We start from the raw sequence: 6,000 nt of genomic DNA on the forward strand, positions 1-6,000 counted from the left end.
ATACCAAGTTAGTGGTACCCAATCACAGTCTGAAAGGACTTTCTTTTAAAATCTAAATGTGAGTAAAAGTTCAAGAATGCAATCATATTAAGTAAATATTATTCATTTGCAATATAAAGATGGCAATCACTTCAGATTGCTAGTTTTAGTCAGGGAATTTTACCTTCCAGAGTACAGTTAGCAGTGTCTGAAGACAGTTCCGGTTGTCATCACTGAAGCAGTGACATCACGCACTGGCATCTGTGAGTAGAACCAGGGATGTTCCTGAGTATATTAGAGTGTGCAGCGCAGTCCGCTCAGCAAAGAACTAGCTGGTTCAGAAGCCCTACTGGAGAAACACTGCCTCCTTGTCAAAGGCAAGTTTGAGAAATCCCGGTTTCAACAAAACATCCTTCCTTTTAATATCAGTATAACATTACAAGATCTCTTGCTGTGATATATGATGAAATGTGTTTATTCTGAGCTTTCAGCATATCCCCCAAAACTATGTGAAATATAGGGAATTCTGACAAAAGATGGTAATTGTTATTCTACTGTGATTAATTGGTTTCCATTGGAATAAGGAAAAAATACATCATTTTTCCAGAATAAGCTCAAAGAAGACTGGGAAAGTGAATCCCTTATTACTTGCCTTTGTTTTGGCACTTGTTTCAGATGATATTATCAAAGAGACAATATATTGCCTCAATATCTGTAATATCGCATCCAGCTAAAGAAAATCACATAACAATTCGAACGTTACAAGGTGTTCTCGAGAGAAAGAGAGAGAGAGAGAAAGAGAGAGAGAGAGAGTGTTCCAAGCCTTTGGCTTGCATTTATACAATATTTTATGTGTTTTAATACACATTATAAGAAGTCTCAAGTACAAATCCCTCTTCCCTATAAAATACTCATGCTATTTTAGTTGAACGTTGAAATCTGTTTTTTTCTAAAGCTAAGTTAAGTTTCCCCAAAAGGCTGATTGTAGTGTAGCTGTGCATCTTTTCCTCCCACTTCTGTAGACCCTGCCATGATGGGAAGTTTCTTGCCTCTATCCTCTGCTGATTGACCATCATATTCTGTATCCCGGGATGCCACTGCAGTTCTGTAACTCTGAGAGCAGAGAGTAGATAACTAATTCAAGAGCAATTCATATACAGGTAAGCAATTTACATGCAACATGTTCAAAACAAGCAAACAAACAGCAACAAAAAATGAGATGGACCAACTGGAGTCCTTTCAAAGGAATTTGCTACTGGGCAAGGAATATGAGACAGGAGTTATAAGCACAAATGTCATGACACAGAACTGCTTTATGAGGTTATGAGAAAAGACACTCTAGAGATAAAAGTGATACCGGTCTATAGGAAAAAATATAGAAAGATGCAGAAAGTGACCATAGGATGATCACTAAGAGAGAATGAGTGATCAAGTTCAAGGTCATGCATTGTCTCGCAATTTTTATTTCTATTTCTAGGTCTGGACATGTTCAGTACTTCAGCTCTTTATGATCCTTTGTATGACTACATCTAACCTCTCTTTTCTTGTGCTAAGTTGAATGAATATTTATTATTTCCAGATAAAAAAGCCATAACAGTGTTGATCATCACATATGTATATCAGGATCTTTTTAATTTTATTTTAAAGAGAGTAGTAAATGAGAAACAAACAAAGAAATAGAACAGTAGCAGCATCCCAGTATCACAAACATTAACAAATAAAAACAAGAACATTCAAAGTGGATACAGAGTCTCTAGACAAAATAATATGAGTCTACTAAGGCCATATGCTCACAAGTTTGGTTAAGTTCACAAGTTTGGTTACATATATCAGGATCTTATAAGCAATAATTATACATATTAAAGACAAAGGAAAACTCAAATTATCATCTGGGCCATGACTTTGCATTGAGAAAAGAGAAATACTCTGAGGAATCTGAGACCCAGAATTCTTAAATATTCTTTATTACTATCGTTGCCAAACCCTGTGTTCTTAGTTATTACTGTTTTTTGTTTTGCTTTGTTTTTTAGGCTCTCCAATTGTAACCCAGTGTGTGCCTCAGGGAACATAATATTCTTTTACCTTTGTCTCATTCTAAAAAGCCACATTTGGTTTATCCATCTGTGTAGTCAGACTTTTTGTCAGTCTTGTGTTCTGAAAAATGTTGGAATTAACCATTAGTTGAACAAAAACATTTAGAATTATGGCCTTAAACCAGACGAAAACCATCGAAGGAAATTGCACTATACCACATATGACACACTAGACACTAATATGCACTTCCTTTCCAATGCAGTGAACTGTGTGAGATTCTGTATGTGAAACTGTGAGGCTGTACTAAAAAGAAGGTATTAGTATGTGTAATGTGACACATAATCTAGACTAGTGGTGGCAAACACATGCTGCAGTGGGATGTTTGTTATTATTGAAAGCTCTAAAAGGTTTGCCATCACTGATGTAGACACTACAAAAAGTCATTTTCCTTAAAAACATAAAAACTTATTTTTAACCATTGAATCCAGTGTATTAAAATGGATAATGTATACTTTACAAGACCAGTAACTATTATTTATATAGTACAACTCCAATAATCATGAGCTCAAATAATTAGAGTTGTGTTTGTGGTAAAATATATTCAAATGTTTGACCTGAAGCAAGAAAAAATTTTTTAGAAACCTCTGAGTCAAAGATCTTATGACCAGGTCCCAAAGCTTACACCTGCAATCTCAGCTTCTCAGGAGGCCGAGGCAGGAGGATTATAAGTTGGAGGTCAAATTTAGTGAGGCTCTAACTCAAAATAAAATTTATACCCTGTTCTCCTCCTGAAGTTCCCTCCACTTTATGTACTCAAAATGCACAGTGTTTCTTTGCTTCATTGACATCTCTCTAATAAGGAGACAAAAATTATTGAGTAGGACAAGGTCAGTTTTACAAGCTTTTGCACCAACCTAGAGAGTAAAGAGTCAGAGTTGGCTTAACTCTGCACTGGAGGGGAAGGTGGAGGGAATAAATGTGTGCAGTAACACATTTGGGGGACAGGTAACACTTGGTAACTTTCAAAATGGAAAACAAATGAGAACAGAACATCAAGCACGATCATCCCATTTCTCAGGGAAGCAGGTAGATGGGTTACAATGAGATGAGTTGAAGATTTGGGGCTAAAGATGACCAGTTTATTTTGGGTGACTCTGTACTGTGGGTGTCAGTGGCATATACAGGTAAAGGTGCCAGGTAGGTAATGATGGGTCAGAATTTAGGAAAGAGAGGGCTCTGGGAAATACAGCTATGTGAGTCGTTAGCTCACCGTGGCGATGGATTAGCTCACCATGGAGACAGTCTAATTTCAGAAGAGAACAGCACCCCTGGGAAACTGGATTCCAGGATTAGTCACTCACTTGTGTGAGCTCCCACAACACTCCTTTCGTTCTCTGGTTACAGCATTTGCCACATAGTTTTGTAATGATTTCTCAGTCCCTATAGATCCTGAGCTACTCTAGGGCAGAAGTTCCTGTTTTGTGCCTTGTCATAGTGCATAGTGGAATACGAATGAAGTCATCCTGTATACTTAAAGGTTTTATATTGGACGAAGCTTGTTAGTCCAAAGTCATCTTATTGTAGTCTAATTTCTTAAAATATTTATCATCCTTAAATAGAATTTGTGAGGACTTTTAGATACCTGAAATAATTAATGTTTCAGAACTTTCAGTCCCTATAACTCAACATTAATAGATCTATAAGTCCAAATAGAGAATTGATAAATTTCAGGAGTTAATAAAAGTATATGGACTTTCAAAGGAACTCTATTTAAGATGAATTAATAGTGATTTTATATAAAATATTCACAACCATATTTTAAATTATATCAAATGAAAGTTCATTGATATTTTCAGCAGTATCTTTCATCAGCTTGGAAGTATGAAACTATTTATAGTAAAGATTTAAAATAGATCTCTAATCAGTGATATCTGGGAGTTGATTTACAAGTTAGTCAGTATTCAGTGTAACCAAATATTAGGTACATGATTTATTCATCAGAAGAATGGTTCATAAACTTCACTAACATTCAAAACTACATAATTATATATGACATAGTAGGTTTTTTTTTAAAGTTCCTAAGTTCCAGAGGTTCATAGAATATTAGTATTTCTATTTTCCCCAACATCTAAATAAGAAGAGAAATAAAATCAGATGCATAGGAAATTTAGTGGAATATTTGGAATGTTTTGATTGAATGTCCTCAGCTGAAGTATGAATGTATGACCAGAATGGTAATCAATATGTGATATGGTTACCACATAGAAACCAAGCTAGTTTTGAAGTCTTCTAATCAGAATTAGAATTAAATCAAAATTCTATAACCTGTACTGCTCAAAAGATATGAAAAAAGCCATGTATAATTTTCTGTCTACGGAAGGGAGTTTTCTTTTGTGATTTATGATCTTATGATATATACAGAGCTTAAGAAGAAGCACTTTATAGCAAAAATTTTCCATCTGGTAATGTTTTATTGGAGGACAATAAAGTTTTAGGAGTTCTTAACTTCAGATTCATAGATCTGGAGAGGATATTGTGGTTTAGATGGAGGATGCCCCTGCCAAAGGACCCACGTGCTCATAGGCAGGGTTTTTGGAAGGCAAATAAATCATGGGGGCAACATGGGGTTACTGGGAGAATAACCTGGCAGCATGTGTGTCCCTCCCCTGTTCCTCCCTTCTCTCACAGCTTCCTACTTCCATGTAGCGAATGGCTTTCCACAAAGTCATGCCCTTTCATCATATCATTTTCTGTTTGGGACCTTATACCATGGACCGAAACTTCTAAAATTGTAAACCAAAAGAAACTTCCTACTGTGAAGTGGTGTGTGTTGTGTATTGTGTCCCAGCAACAAGTTAAGTGACTAAGTCAGGACTTGTTATAAGGCATAATAATATCCTTCTCAAGGGCCAAGATGATTTGGTAACTGTTAGAGCTTTTGTTACCTTCCCATTAGGAAATATGTTGGGCATGTTCAGAAACCCAGATATTAATCAAATAATCACTGAATTGTCCTTTTTAAAAGGCACTGTTGGTGATGGTTTCTTGGCAGCCCTTGAGAACTCTCAAAATAAATAGCTAAATAAATCCTAATCCGCAGATGTCAATGTTGTCATGGTTACCCTTTGTCCCCCTTCCTCTCTCTCCTGGGCATTGTTTCATGCTGTTTAAAAGTTGCTATTCAGAGGTAATCACCACCAACTTTGTGGTGGTCTTCCTTCTTTCTCTCTGCTTAAAAAGAAATCACTCGGGGCTGGGGATTTAGCTCAGCGGCAAAAGCACCTGCCTGGCAAATGCAAGGTCGTGAGTTCGGTTCCCGGTACCGGAGAAAAACCAAAAAAAAAAAAAAGAAATCACTCTACAGATACCACCTTCCATCACATTTGTTATTAATTCTTCCCCAAGCTATTTAGCAGTCTCTGTATTTACTACTTATCTCCTCTCCTCCTCCATCCTAGTTTCTCTTACTAACCAGTTTATACCTTTGTGCACATCTTACATGTTTGCTCATGCTTGTAAATTATACATGCTGAGAGTTTTGGTCAATAAATTTTTAAAAATCCTTATATTTACTTCTGTTAATCTTTCTTTAAGGACACAGAATAGAAATCCCTCCAAATCAGTAGTAGACACATAATTCATTCTATTTAATGGCTATACACATAATACAAATATATGTAAATTATTCAGTTATTATCTTATTCATGGTAATTGAAATTGTCTTAGATTTTTATAACTAAAAAATGTTACTTTCAAGAGAAAGTCCACCAAAAATGTAAACATCAGGAAAACAAAAGCTTGTAAAATATTTTATTGCTAGATTTATTGAAACATCATGACAGGAATACAAGTTATCCTTGGCCTCTACAATTACAAGCCGTGCTCAGAGTGATGCTAAAAGTGGTAACCATTAGCTTCCAGACATTTATTACTGCTGAAGAGTGTTTACATTTTTGACAGACTTTCTCTCTCTCTCTCTCTCTCTCT

At 35.9% G+C, this 6,000-nt stretch overlaps 1 protein-coding gene across 3 annotated transcripts in view; it reads right to left on the bottom strand.

Moving 5' to 3' along the window:
* The window catches only part of Gabrb1 (gamma-aminobutyric acid (GABA) A receptor, beta 1), a 388,069-nt gene that overhangs the window by 252,900 nt on the left and 129,169 nt on the right, over positions 1-6,000 (bottom strand). Inside the window, exon 1 of one of the 3 annotated variants that reach the window (XM_013518091.1) lies at positions 164-217. The exons of the other annotated variants lie outside the window; for them this stretch is intronic. The gene's annotated coding sequence lies outside the window, so the exon portion shown is untranslated. Of the gene's footprint in view, positions 1-163; positions 218-6,000 lie in introns of those variants that run through there. 3 annotated transcript variants of the gene reach the window in all.

The sequence above is a fragment of the Chinchilla lanigera genome, unplaced genomic scaffold, assembly GCF_000276665.1.
Source record: "Chinchilla lanigera isolate Chin_1 unplaced genomic scaffold, ChiLan1.0 scaffold00042, whole genome shotgun sequence".
Classification (NCBI taxonomy): domain Eukaryota; kingdom Metazoa; phylum Chordata; class Mammalia; order Rodentia; family Chinchillidae; genus Chinchilla; species Chinchilla lanigera.